Below are 15,341 nucleotides of genomic sequence, written 5' to 3'. Positions count from 1 at the left end.
TTCCTTGCGAGTCTCTCTTCATCAATTTCATCATGTTACCATTCACCCTCATCTTCATTATTAGACACAAGCGAAGAAAGATAAACCAAATCAAATATCGAAAAATATAGATGAGTAGTTAGGATATCGAATACATCCAACTTGATTTAAAAATCTAATTTCTTCTTTAAAAAATAGTGCCTGTGGGAACAACTCAAAATGTTCTAAGAATCTAAACTTCTTTAATCTTGTATAACGGCGTTTGTATCAGTAAAAAGTAGCATAATACAAGGGTTGGATAAAAAGTAATGGCAACACTGGTATAATTGGTACTTGACTGTATTGGCAGAGGAGCACGTGTTACATTCCTTCAAAGTAATCGCTCCTCATCTCTACGACCTTCTGTCACACGTATGGAAGGCGTCGTACACCGTCAGCGCGTCCATCTCTGTCGATGTCCCGCAGTGACCGCCCTATAGCACGTATAATGGCTTCGCGCGTGTCGTAGTGCTTCCCGCCCATTGGTTCCTTCATTTTGACAAAACGGTCGTAATCACACGGTCTCATATCGGTGAATACGGCGGATGTTCCAGTACCTCCCACTACCAGTTATGCAGGAGCGCCGTCACAGTGTTCGCAGTGTGACACCTTGCATTGTCAAGCAGGATGATGGGACACCGTGCCGTCGGTGGTGTTGCAAGAAGGTGCAGAAGTAGGCTGCGTTGACCGTCTGCCTGAGAGACGTTGTTCTTCTTGCCTAAACATATTGTTAGGGCGCTTGCACTCTCGTCCTCCGCTTCAGAACACTGCTGTTTTTGACTGAATAACATACAATCGCTCCCACTCACTATACTTCCTCGTCTGACATTCCTTTATCAGCCACGAAACGCTTGTGGCGCTGTGACTCACCCCTTTCACGGGACAGCAGTGTTGCCATTACTTTTTATCCAACCCTTGTATGAAAGAATTAAGTAACTCCTATAAATCCATGTAGTTCTCTGTGTTTAATCGAAAAATACAATTACTTCGAGTCGAACATCAGCGACATCTACTGGCATTATTATAATTAACTTACTGTGCCTAAAGTGGACTTAAAACACCAAATCAATCAATTGACAATAACACTTAAAATATTTTAAAATTAGGCTACTTGTGAGTTTTATAAACCGATCCACAAACACTATTTATAATTTGATCATATATTGATCAAATGATCATTTTTTTTATTGGAGGGGGGTGGAAAGTGGAAAGAGCAGAGTAGAAAGATGGGGGGGGGGGGGTGGCAGGTGGAAAATAGTAGGAACCAAAATTCCACCTCGCAAGGGTGACATTTTTTTTCTTGAGTCGCTCCTGCGTACGGTTCCGTACATGTATTAATTTGAAATATTGAGGGGGATAGTATGTAATACTCCAATGGCATGCATTAACTCGGTGCTTTTGTTATGGTGATACGCAAAATGGATAATCGCGACAATAAATATGAATGATAAGGTGACTGTAATAAATGGATATCCAACGTACTTTTTGCCTCTAATCTGCACTGATGACAATTGATAAATTTGATATCTTCCTCAGAGATTAAAAAATATACACTATTTTCACACCATCACTTTCGCCTGAATGTCTCAATGTGTTCTTGTGAAGGAGTTAACGGTTCATACCAATAATAAACTGGGATCCGAACTACCTGTGTAGTACAGTGGGATCCATGAGTATTACGGTGCAAATTGTCCATCACCATGTTCGTGCACGGTATTTGACCCAATAAGAGCTTCAAGAATTAAAGGAAAACTGAAAAATCAAAATCTAATTATTGATAACAAATCGTTTGAACCAGTTTCCAAATTCAAGTACTTAGGAGTAATACTAACAAATGAAAATGATATTAAAGAGGAAATAAAAAGCAGGCTTAATTCAAGAAATGCATGTTACTTTTCTCTTCATAAACTTTTGTCTTCTTGTTTAATATCTAAGAAACTAGAAGCTAAAATATACAAAACAGTAATTTTGCCTGTATTATTATACGGATGCGAAACTTGGTCCCTTACATTGAAAGAGAAACATAAATTGAGAGTATTTGAAAATAAGATCCTTAGGGAAATATTTTGGCCTAAAAGGGATGAGGAGACAGGTGAGTGGAGAAGGTTACATAATTTAGAACTATATAATTTGTATTCATGTCCAGATATTATTAGAATGATTAAATCAAGAAGACTTAGGTGGGCAGGCAGGTCATGTGGCACGAATGGGAGAGGAAAGAAGAGTTTGCAGGATTCTTGTTGGGAAACCTGATGGTAAGAGACCAGTGGAAGGCCAAGACGAAGATGGAGGGATAATGTTGAGATGAACCTAAAGGAAATCGGTAGGGATGGAAAAGAGTATATAGATCTTGCTCAGGATAGGGCCAGATGGAAGGCCTATATTGCTGCAGCCATGAACCTTCGGGTTCAAGGAGGCTAGAGAGTTAGTTATTTAGAGAAGGATATATAATATTGAGTTTGTTTTATTGCTTTACACATAGACAGGCTAACATACATGCGTATGTAATATATAAGCCATATTAAGTTATATTTATATAGCAACTTTTAACCCCCCCCCCAAGAAAACACATCAGCCTGCACACAAAAATTCCCGAACACATAAAGTACCCGACGGGCCCACCTCTGTGGATTTTACCTTTGTTCCCAGCCCAGACAAGGGCAAGTGATGAGATGATGTTTTGTCAAGAAAACTCTCTTCTGTGTGGAAATTGCAACTCATTACCTACGTCACCCAAATCTCGCAACTCTCATGGAAAATATATTACGTAACTGCATATAAATCATGAGTTATTTTATGTCAAGAAGATCATTATTTTGCCATTAGCCATTGTTTCCTTCCCCTACACGCGCTCCAATTTTGCAGTCTTTTCTTTTATGGAGTCCTTCGTGGGAGAAATGCTGTCTTGTTTTCTCAACCTGAAAAAATGAACATGTGTTCTTTGCCTTTTGTGTTTCTTTGATGTGAATCGAAAGAACAAGCGATGCACATTGGAAGACTGAAGGGAAACTATGAATGCGTGTCTATTTTTAAGCAATCATGTGATACACTGTGGTGAAGCCTCAGTTGCAAGCAAGCACATATTTAGAAATATATTTCGGGATGGCCCTTGCACGCTGTATTACATACAATACTACTACTAATTATTATTATTAATAAAAAGGGTGCGTATTTGTTCGTAAAGTTTTATTATTATTGTAATTATTATTATTGTGATGTGAAAAGTAAAAAAGATGGCGTAAAAATATAACGGGAAACGGGATACATTCATTATCTAGCTTATCTCTAGGTGATTGGTTGGTTGGTTGGTTGGTTGATATGGTGTTTCAAGTCCACTATATGCACAGTAAGGCTAATCGGGCCTGGACCTACAGTTTAAAGTGGCATCCGAACCACTAAATGCTTCACCGGTATCGAACCCGGGACCCCTTGATTACAAGGCGACGACGCTTCACCTGCGCCATCAGGTGAGGCCACGAAAATTTGTATTTTAAAAAAATGCTATTCTACGAAGGAAAACAATGTAAGAAATAAATAGAGAAATACGAGATTTACGAGAAAGCAAAAGAGGTCTTATTTCTCGTTCATCAAAATTGAAGCCAGTATTACTATTATTATTATCATAATTATTTTTTTTATTAATTTTTGTACGCATTGTGAATACAAAACGATTCATCCAAATTTAATTCTTATCTTCTTCGACTAAGTTCGGCTGAATAAACTTCATATTCAGACAAATACTCTTCCGGGGGAGTCCGGACCCCCTAGACCCCCTCCCCCTAAATACGTCCTTGGCTGCAGGGTTGTACTGATTTTGGAAAATGATGTATACAATGTTAGAATTGTGCTAATATTTTTCCTCTCGAAAAACAAATGGGAACCTCATGATGAATTACATTTAATATACCTAGAATGTTTTTAATTTTAATTATAAGGTTGAGATCAGGTCACATCAGATTAAATCATCATTTATATAAAATTAATTTAGTTAATTCACCGATGTGCAAATGGAAACTAGACTAGGAAGATGCACATCATGTAATATTCAAATTTCCACATTATCCCAATCGAAGGGAGATCTCATTCAAGAATGTAATAATAAAAGAAATACCTCTCCCAACTTCTTTATCTTCTTTAATATTGGCACCAGATATAACAATTGTATTTATAATTTTAAGAATTTTCCATGATATTAATGTAAACATATAATACTATATGTATTCAAAATTTGTAATTTGTAATTTTGTAACAATATCATGTGTGACTTATTTTTTAGGATACTTTGGTGTAGAGATGGTACAACAGCTAAATAAATCCAATAAAGAATGAATGAATTAATGATTATAATGTCATCGATGTTTCAATCAACGAATTTACTTGTAAAAAATATGAATAAAGCTTAATGTATGTAACACCATTCTCTTCTTCTTATCTTTAAAATTATTTTCTTTTCAATGCAAGACAGAAAAAAACTTCAACTTGGTTGAATTTCACAGGTGACATCAACATCGCCACGGAACCGTGACAATCTCTGACTTTGAATTTCACAGCTCAGTCGGCATGTCGCAGGAGTCCGTGACATACCGAGCCAGGAGCTTCTCGTAAAATGGGGACAAGGTCAATGCGTTATCTAATTGCTCGTATCCTGCTGTGCTTACCTTTTGGTACCTTGTAAATACAGTCAAATCTCGGTAATACCAGGGTTGGTTTGAGCTGTGCGGTTCAGAACCATCGAAAACAACAATAAGAAGGTTATAAGTTCCAGATATTCCTTGACTTTAGATGAACAGCAATACAGCCGAGATATGAGAGTGTTCTTCTGTTTAGTATTAGCGTTAAGTAAAGTATTAGTACATAAGGTAGAGCCAAAGTGTTGAAATGTGCAAGACGTATTCATCGTGAAGGATGGAGAGTTTACTTTCTCGAAAAAATTGCCAGCGTCAGTGTTTAGTGTAACGTACAATGAAGCCAGAAGTCTGAGGTTGAAATCCTTGAATGCTTCTGCATGTTTTATCCCTCATCTTATTTCATCATTCATCTTCATCGTCCGATTAACTTCGATAGGTAAGGGTGTGACGCAATGCAACAAAAAATGAAGTACAGATAATTCGTAAAATACTCATGAAACATACGCCACTGCTTAAAACCGGTTTAATATAATCATGGGTAACAAGGATAGAAAACTCGAGGCAAATGTACGAAAATTCTCATTTGGAACTTCCCGCGAGAGGCAGGCTAATAGATTAAACGAATATTTACCTAAAAATGCACATCTTAAAAATATAAAACAAGTCATACTAAGTATTAAAATTATAACAGTTTTTATTTCAGATTTATTCGTAGCGTTTTGTACTCATTACAAAATCTTGTGTAACAGAATTAGCAAATTAATCGACATTGCTCGGGCAATTGTGTAAGTTTAAGGCTCCTACTTAATACTTTATTCAGTAATTTAGTAAGTGGAAATGGTAGTGTGAGTTTCTGCATCGAATTAGAATTTTCTTGTAGCCGTAAGGATAAGGATAGGATGAATGGCTGACTATTTTCTAATTCATTCTAGTTTTTGGACTTAATATACAGCATGTTTAAAAAAATATATACGTATTTCGCATGCACATATTTATTAAACTTTAAGACATACGAAGATGAAACTTGACACACATACTTACGAACCTCTCAAGTTCAGATTACAGATGTTCAATATGTCCTCCAGCAGTGACACGAACAATATCACATCGATACTCAAATTCCTTCCATCCTCGGGCAAGCATGTCCTTCGTCACTGATGTTACGGCAGTACGGATCCGGTTCTTCAACTCTTCCAGGTTCTGTGGGAGTGGTGGTACAGTGGGATCCATGAGTATTACCGTGCAAGTTGTCCATGACTATTTTCATTAATTTTTCTCTTACATCCCATGTGTTTTTAAGCAATGGATTTTTATGTATGCTGGTGCAGAAGTTGTCAATAGCTTATTTTGATTTATTCTTAATTCTTGGAGCTCTTATTGGGACAAATAAAGTACACGAACATGGTGATGGACAATTTGGACGGTAATACTCTTGGATCCCACTGTACATAAACATTGTCTTTAATAATAAATTTAATAATAATAAATTTTCTTTATTCAGCGGGCCCAGCTGATACATGCTAAGTCGCCAGCTCCTTGACGAGCAATCCAACGGTTCGGTAGAGTTTCATTCAGATAATCACGCACTTGGCGACTCCAGTGAGGGGTGCCCCTTCTTGTTGAAAAATGAAGTTGGCTTCGTGCAGCCTCGGAAACAACCAGTTTTGTAACATAGAGAGATACTGCTGACCGTTAACCGTGTTTCCATCAAAGAAGAATGGGCCGTAAACAGATGATCGGGATATCGCGCAAAACACATTCACTTTGGGCGAATCTCGTACATGTTCAATGAATGCATGTGGGTTCTGTAGGCCCCAAATGCGAACATTATGTTTGTTTACGTGACCACTGACATGAAACGCAGCTTCATCACTAAACACGATGCGTTGTGCGAAAGTGTTGTGATTGTCAATAGCATCAAGAATCTCGTTACAAAATGCCACACGTTTGCGTTTGTCATCAGGACGCAGAGCTTGTAACAGCTGTACCTTGCACGGCTTCATAACCAGCCGACGTCTCAAAACACGCCAAATTGTTGTTGTAGGAAGTTGTAACTCCCGACTGGCACGACGAGTTGATTTTGAAGGGCTACGTTGGAAAGCAGTTTGAATTCGTGCAACATTTTCTTCAGGAACACGAGGGCGGCCAGGACTCTTTCCTTTACATACACATCCTGTATCTACAAACTGTCAATACCATCTGCGAATGTTCCACCCATTCGGAGGATCAATTTGGTACCTCAACCTGAAACGTCTTTGCACTGTAATCACGGAATTGCACTTCGCAAACTCGAGAACACAAAATGATTTCTGCTGCGGAGTAGCCATTTCAAACAACTGACGGTTACCAAGCAAAACAGAAAACAACTGACATCTAGCGGCTATTATATAAACTAGACTATGTATTCGTTTCTCTAATAGCCGAGCCGGGGCGCAGCGATCGATAGTTTGAACAAAATAATACTTTGTAATACGTATATTCTTTTTGAAACACGCTGTATAATAAATCACCACTGATTAGCTATTTTCTAATTGTCATTAAAGTGCTTAGATCGTACGGCCATGGTGCGGGACTAGCTCTAAATATATCGGAAATAAATATAATTTAGATATCAAGGGAGTGGGGTAATGCCCTGCCTCCCAATCCACTCATGGCTTGATCTGTTACATTATCAACTGGTAGCGCTTGCCATAAGAAAGAACCCTATGCAAAACAAAGTAGTACCGAATGTTTCGGTAGGTGTCTCTAGTTAATGTCTTACTGCTGTAAATTTATAAGAATACAGGTTACATTGTCATCACCATGTTCAATTTACTTATCGCAACCCGAAGTTCAAGTTCTGAAACAAAATGCCAAGGAAGCAATTGAGCCCAAATATGTCATTGGTTGAGAACCTCCGCAGCAGAATCATTACAATTCCATTCCTTATAAACGTGTAAGTATAGTGTCAGAAAAAAAAGAAGAACATGATGGACAATGCATCACATGGTAAGCATTTTCCACTGACAGTCGGACGGTGGGTGCGGGATCTGGGGCATACAATATTCGAGGGGTCTATAATCAAAATTTAACACAGATATTTGTTTCTTATTCTGAAGTATAGGCAGTGTGGTATTTGTAGGGGGGAGGGGGAATTCCCCCCTCTGGATACTTGTTTTCCCCTCTCTGCTTGATAAATTTTATCCCTGGGGGAAATGTTTCTGTCAGACTACTGGAAGCTCCATTTGGCGAACACAGATGTGGCCTCAAGCGCTGCTCTATTCCTGGAACTGTCGAACAAGTGGCCAGGGTTGAAGATCACCTCCCCTCTTTCCTTTTCGTTGTCCACGAAATTTGGCAGGAAAATGCATGTGAAAGTTACAATTTAGTTGTCACGTAACTCGAACTTGTCACTTCAGAACGTCTCTATTTGTACGAGTGGAACAATAGGACACGAAGATAGTCTGCAAGGAATTTTTGACGCAAGCGTGATAGCCTTTTACAAAGTCATTTTTTAAAGAACAGTGTGCTTTTTTTTTAATAATGAGTTAGATTTCTTTGTGAAGCTACAATGTTAGTGGAAAAAGTGAGCATTACGAGTTCCAGACTCTGCTACATCAGGAATCTGCCTTCAAGATAAACGAAATCTGATACAGCTCGTGGCAGTGAAACTTGTGTTGATGAATTGATTGGTTCTGAAAATTTGCAAGTGCATCTACACAAGAAGGAGGCAGTAGTAAAGTGTTGAGTTTCTTTGTTTGTTGCCCATGAAAGATTTATCAAATGTAAAATTACGTGGCCATGGATGGCTTGATGTACCTAGTGATGAAGTTACATATACATTATCTTTCATTGCCCACCTAACAAATTTTCAGAATTAACAAGCTGATAGAACTTGTGTTAAGTTCCTGGGTCCTGAGAAGCAAGTTAATGAGTAATTTTTATGATTTCGCAAATGTAACAGTAATTTAGCAAAGTAGTATTGGGCGCTATTTTTATGTGGTAGAAAACTTTTTGATTCTGCCTTCATTTCTAGCGGTTGGTGTCAAAATTTCACTTTAAAAACTGTAGGCAAAGTCCCGATTACCTGTTCTGATAATAAAGTGGATTTGGCCATTTCTTTCTGTCAAGATACAAATTTACATCGGCAATTTTTCATCAATTATTAAAAATATATTTTGTTTAAAGCTTTTTTAAAAAAGTTCAGTGACATAAAACCAAGTGTGGAGTGACTCCATTTACCAATTAAAATTTTCACCTTGTAATAAAGGAGTCCCGGGTTCAATACCGGTGGAAGCACAGAGTGGTTTGGTTACCACTTTGAAACTGTAGGTCCAGCCTCGATTAGCCTTACTGTGCATAAAGGTGGACTCAACCAATCATATAAAATATATATAAGTACATGCATATACATGTGTAATATATATATATATATATATATATATATATAAATAAATAATATCGGGTCACGCAACAATATACAGAGCATTCCCTGACATTCGCTACGAGACTCGGCGGCAAGCGGCCCGGCAGCAGCGCTTGTCTTTCCCGGTAAACCGGGTCCGCGACAGTCGCTAGAGTCGGCTTGACTACAGAAGGTGTTGAAAATGATGTCATTCTGCTGCAACACATTCCTGGCATCTCCGAAGGAAATTGGCATTTACACGTGCAAGTTCGTCTACTGTAATTCTCCCGATTTCTCGTACAATACTCTCTTTTAAATCACGGATGGTGTGCGGATTGTCTTTGTATACTTTATTTATTAGATTTCCCCATTTTCTTTCCACTTTTATTCAGAATTGACCCTGTTACTCTAAACTTTTTTTTACGAGGTTTAATATAGTGATCCTATGTGGAACGGGAACACCAGGAAATTTCGTTGCAAAACGTCGTCGCACTTCTCCACAATTCCTCTTTCCGAAGTAACACTCGACAAGATAAATCCTTTGTTGTAATGTAAACTTTTGTGGTGCCAAATTAAGCCACAATGTTCAACACACGGACACGACACAACAAACTTCCGAGGGAGGATTATACTGGCGTCAGTCTGCAATGTCAACAGAAAGGGAAAGAGAGCGAAAGGAAGGGAGAGCGAGAAAAACAGACTGTAGCGTGCGACTGTCGCGGACTCGTTCACCGGGAAAGACAAGCGCTGACGCCGGGCCGCTTGCCGCCGAGTCTCGTAGCTAATGTCATGGAATGCTCTGTATAAGCATTATCTCATGCTGTCTCTAGACAGTCGGTAGAATCCCCCCCCCCTTTTGGAAATTTCTTTAATACCACACTTAGTACAGGTGTCCTATATAATCATAATACAGTATAAACATTATTACATTTAATTTCTGTATAATACAATGCTATTTCGTGTTATTATCTAAGAGCAATACGCAGAACATACTGAAGGTGAAAAAAAGATAATTATATGAGGCTAATAAAAATTTCAAAATTATTGTTTCATTTGAAATCTGATGTACTCCTGGTGTGACATTTATTAAGGTAGGTACCTGAACCCAATATGGCCTACCTAAGGTGTGTGATTGTTTCTAATGGTATACAAAGTCAAAAAGGTAAAAGTAATCGCAAGATTCAAGAGCCAGTTCCCAATAATAACATGGGTGCAGGGAAGGTTTTGTTAAGAAGTGACGTTTAGGCCATATTGGGTACATAACTAATATAAGGTCCCTGATGTAAATATGGCCACGTTAAGCTTTAATTAATTATCCTGACATCGTTGTATGCAATTTTCAAACGAAAGTTGTTCGAGGCAATTTATTGGTCTTTTGGTTATAACACACAAAAAAAAAACAAAAAAAAAAACAAGTTTCGTTCGTGAATATGAATATAAAAAATAAGCAGGTGAACGTAAGTCTGACTTTGGGCCATATTAAAAGCATTTGAAGTTAATATGGCCACCATTTGTGTTTCTGTTTTGAAATGGTATACGTCAATAAGAATACAATGTAAAATTAGTTTTTACAACTTTTAAATGTTATTTTATACAATTACATAGTTTTAAATTTGATACAGTTAAACATGTAAAGACTACTAAGCAAGTTTAAAAGACGTTTGGAACATTTTAGCATTTAGTTGTTTACGTTTTATATAATAACTTTTGTTAATTTTTATGCATTGAAATGTTAGATAAAAACATTTAAGCTTACTACAAATGAAAAGAAGAACATAATAATTACAATAAAACAATAAGTTACCTCATTTCTGTATGTTGACTTTATTGGGTGCATTTTGGACAAATGAAAATGCAAAGTATGGCCAAATAATATGTAAAATAAATACTTCTCCTATATGAAGAAATTAGAATGTAGAAATTTTCATTAATGTCGTCGCAGAGCAAGCTGTCCTTTTCCCCACAATTGACGCATTCGTAGCATGCACCGCATGCGTTCAGGAGACGCCTCTGCTCAACGTAATATTACACAAATTGTAATAGTAAACTAACGGTTAATATAAATTTAATTATGGCAATTTACTTGTTTAAGCACAGAATACTACTCACTATACAATTACAAAATTGAAATTATCAGTAATATAGACGTAAGAAACAAATGCGAACTTACCACAACGAATTAACAAGCGTGTTTTCTTCTCAACAACAACTCGACAATATGGAGTCTCCACGCCGTTGTAACGGACACCGCGTCACCAACAACACACCAGCACCATCTGTAGTTATCATTAGGAATTACATGCAGGAGAGCCAGTTGGCCATATTACCAGCTTGGCCATATTTGCATCAGGGACCTTAGTAATATATTTTGTTCTTTCGTATCACAAATGCAATAGAAATTGTGAAGAAAGTAGCTACCACAATGTTATTTTTATAGGTAGATAAGTATATACAATTATGTTTTATTTACATAACGACATAATGAGATTACACAAAGACATAACCGTTTACAAACCAATGAACAAGGAAGTGACGTGTCATAACTTGTCACCAGAAGACAATTGATTATAATTACACATCGCAGTCTGGACAATGAAAGGTCCTCCATCACCCTTAGCAACTCCTACACACTCTACGTGAACATAAGAGTAACAAATGTCACATTTGGGAATGTCCCTCACAATATATTCTTATGTAGGCCATATTGGGTCCACCTTACATAGTGTTCTTTCTTTCTTCGTCATAAACAGGACGTTAGATTAACGTCTAAACTAAATACGTTGTTTTAAAGTACAAATTGTGAGCTATCATAACATGTACTAGATATATAAACACCAATCACTTGGAAGGTACAGTAATTAGTAACTTCCATATGCAATATTTGATCACGTAGAATAAATTACGAGGTACAGCTATTTCGCTTCTTTGACTTCAAGTTACTGCACTACAGCCAACAGGTTCAATCACGTCATTCGGACAGTCTAAATGACGTACTAACGTCATATGTTGAATTAAGCATGTAACTACAACCTTAGTGACAATGAAGTTCGACCAGTCACAAATATAGGAGTGCGTTGTGAAAGAAGGAGAACACATGCATATGCTGAACATATTTTATTCAGCAGGCTCCATGGAACAAAGGAAAACATAAATTTCCGCTGCAACGCAGCAATGTATGGTGTCCACACAAAATAAAACATTTTCGTCCATCTACACGTGACATTGAAGTTCGACCACTGTTAGAGGGGATCCTGTTTACCATGGTGTGACGCCGCCCCGTCGGCGAATAACTGTGACAATGCGTCGGAGCATGCTGCGCACGAGTCGTTCAAGGTATTCCACATCGATGCGGTGCCATTCCTCCTGCAGGCAGGCGATAAGAGCAGCCACTGTCGTGGGTCCCCTCTGTTGCACACGTCGCTTAAGAACACGCCACACATTCTCAATGGGCGAGAGGTCGGGACTCGATGGTGGCCATGGCAGAGTTCGCACGTGATGGCGAGTCAACCATTCTCTTGTCAGCCGCGCTGTATGAGGCCTGGCATTGTCGTGTTGAAAGATGAGACGCCGCCTATGGAACAGGTGCCTTCGCACTGTGGGAAGATGCCACTCCAGTATGCGTGTATAGGCGTGTGCATTCACAATGCCCTCACAGACGTGTAGTGGGCCAACCCCAGATGCCATCATGCATCCCCATACCATCACTGACGCAGGTTTCTGTACCCGACGTGCATAACATTTTGCTTCATTCTGTTCTTCCTTCCGACAAATGACTGTTTTCCGTATTTTCCCGTACACAACGTTGAAAATGGATTCGTCCGTCCACAAAACCCTGTTCCACTGCCGAAATGTCCATCCCCGGTACATTCGTGCCCACCGTAGTCGATTGCCTTTGTTCAACATGGAAAGGAAGGGTTTACGTTTCGCCGTGTACACTCGGTAACCGCATCGCTGTAGGTAACGGCGAATGGTTCTGGTTGACACTTCAATGTGAAAGCGTTCTGGAGTCCACAGTCGTAATTCGGCCACAGAAACATGATTGTTGGTCTGGATATAGCGCCTAAATATCCGTAGGTCACGCACGCTCAGCTGGCGTTTTCGACCGGGGGCCTTACCTGGCTATGTAGTACCCGTATTTTGGTGGTGTTTGATGATGCAGTGGACGGTTTACTTGGGTAAGTTCAGTTGGCGCTCTATTTCCCGTTCACTGAGTCCATCCCGTTGCAACTCCACCACTCTTCTCCTCACGGTGTTGTCAATAGGTTTTCCCCTGGCCATGGTGATGATGCACTGCGGTTCCTCGGTGCACAGCACGCGCTTATATACGGCGGACTCCCTTATCGTGTCCGTGACGTCCTGTTTCCGTCGAATGCGCCACTAGCTGGAATTTCCGTATGGGTCTGGTGCCTGGTCGAAGTTCAATGTCACGCGTATAGTTCCCCGTTTTCGTTCTTTACGTGACCTTGGGTGCAACATGCTGGGATCACGATTCTTGCCTGCTCAAACGCCTCCTCTTACACACATGCGTCACTTCTGCGGGTCACCCATTCCACCGCCTATGCCTCTGTGCATTTAATCACGTATTCCTTTCTGGTCGAACTTCATTGTCACCAAGGTTGTACTTGGGAACAGCAAATAGGCTATATTGGGTACTAGGCCATATTGCGTTCAAGTACCTTATATTTAATTACATAACTGGGTGTGTTCAATATCAAACTGTGACTGCAACTATAAAAGTGACAAAATTTAATATCTAATAAAATAATTCTGTTTTCCTTTCACTTTTCATTGGATTTTGACGATACTGTTTCATATAAGATAATATTTTCAAATCACAATTTCATTCTATAAGTAAACGAACAATACGTATTAACTATTTTTGATACAGATATTTGAATACGATTTTCATGTAGTAGCCTACTATGTTTAGAATATGATTTCAGTAATTTTGGATATGTTTAAGTATTGTAAAAATAATATAGTGTAACGACCCTGCGTGGTCGCCATATTATATTTTGTTAAGAAGAATGCATGCTATATGTCCCTGCGAGGCGTACGCTTTTAGTTTAAATGTGTTAACGGATCCACCTCTACGATAATTAGTTTCGCTTATTATTTGACCCTGCGTGGTCGCTGTATTCTGTAAATGCTAACGGATCCACTTCTATGTTTATTAGTTTCGCTTATTATTAGACCCTGCGTGGTTGCTGTATTCAGTAAATGTTATTAATTATTGTCATTTACACTGTTCAACTCGTTGTTTAGAATTGCAGAGTCCTGCGAGGCTCATTATTAATTGTATTGTCTGAATGCACACAGTTTTACTTTATATTAACGCGTGCATCTAGTGATTTTCCCACTAGTGTTTTCTTAATGTCACTTCTTGGATGTTTCTCAGTACGAAGGTTGCTATATGTAAAAAAATGAGTTAGCAACGCGTACTTGTAGTTAAAATTTTCACCACCCATGCGCCACCGCGAGTATAAATCCCAGCGCAGTGAGACCGGAGTTCAGTTGGCTCCCTGATGTCAACAGGCAAACATCCAGGGTTAACTGGCCTCCCAGCCTGAGAACTAGAAGCCATCCCAGAAGGACGGAGAAAGAAGAAAGAAGAAGAAGAGCCTAGCAGCAACCTACCTACCTGGTCCGCTCGCTTAGGCTGATAGGTGCCCAGGTTCTACCTGCCCGGCTTGTCTGGGAGCACCCGGACCTTCCTTTTCTAACCTGCCGTCCCTTCATAGGAGACACCGGTTGGCTTGCCAACTCCCAGCTAACGCCGGGGTGTCGCGGCATCCTTTAATCCTTTAACCCTGCGCCCGTTATTCGGGAGTACCGATTGGTTTCGGCCAATTCCCGGCTGTGGTTGGGGTACTACGCACAACCTACTCTCTTTTACAGGGGAACCCGTGACGTCAGCGGCGACCAAGGCCCTAAATAAAATTAGGTCCCCATACTCCCCCTGGCGCCTCACAGCGAGGAATAAATTGGATGTTCCCTGCCCCCCTTATCTCTTGGTGAACGTGCGTGGAACAGGTAAAAGCACGTGTGTGGTACAAGTAAATGCACGAGCGTGGTAAAGGTTTCAGGTAAAGACACGTGTGTAAGTGTGCAAACGGACACCCTTGTGTTGAGACTATAATAAACATATATAAATATATATATACTAAGCTGGTATAGTCATTCCTTACACCCAGCAAGCCCTAAGATATTTCTGAGTCCATGTTCTGCGGCTGACAAAAAGTTAGCGCATATGGGTAGACTTTTGCCGTCCTACTAATTAAAGTGTTTAGAGTGTGGTAATTGTGTGTAAG

Source organism: Lepisma saccharinum, chromosome 26 (genome assembly GCF_977018435.1).
Source record: "Lepisma saccharinum chromosome 26, izLepSacc3.1, whole genome shotgun sequence".
NCBI lineage: Eukaryota > Metazoa > Arthropoda > Insecta > Zygentoma > Lepismatidae > Lepisma > Lepisma saccharinum.
The sequence above is the reverse complement of the archived record's forward strand: the minus strand, read 5'-3'. Positions refer to the sequence as shown.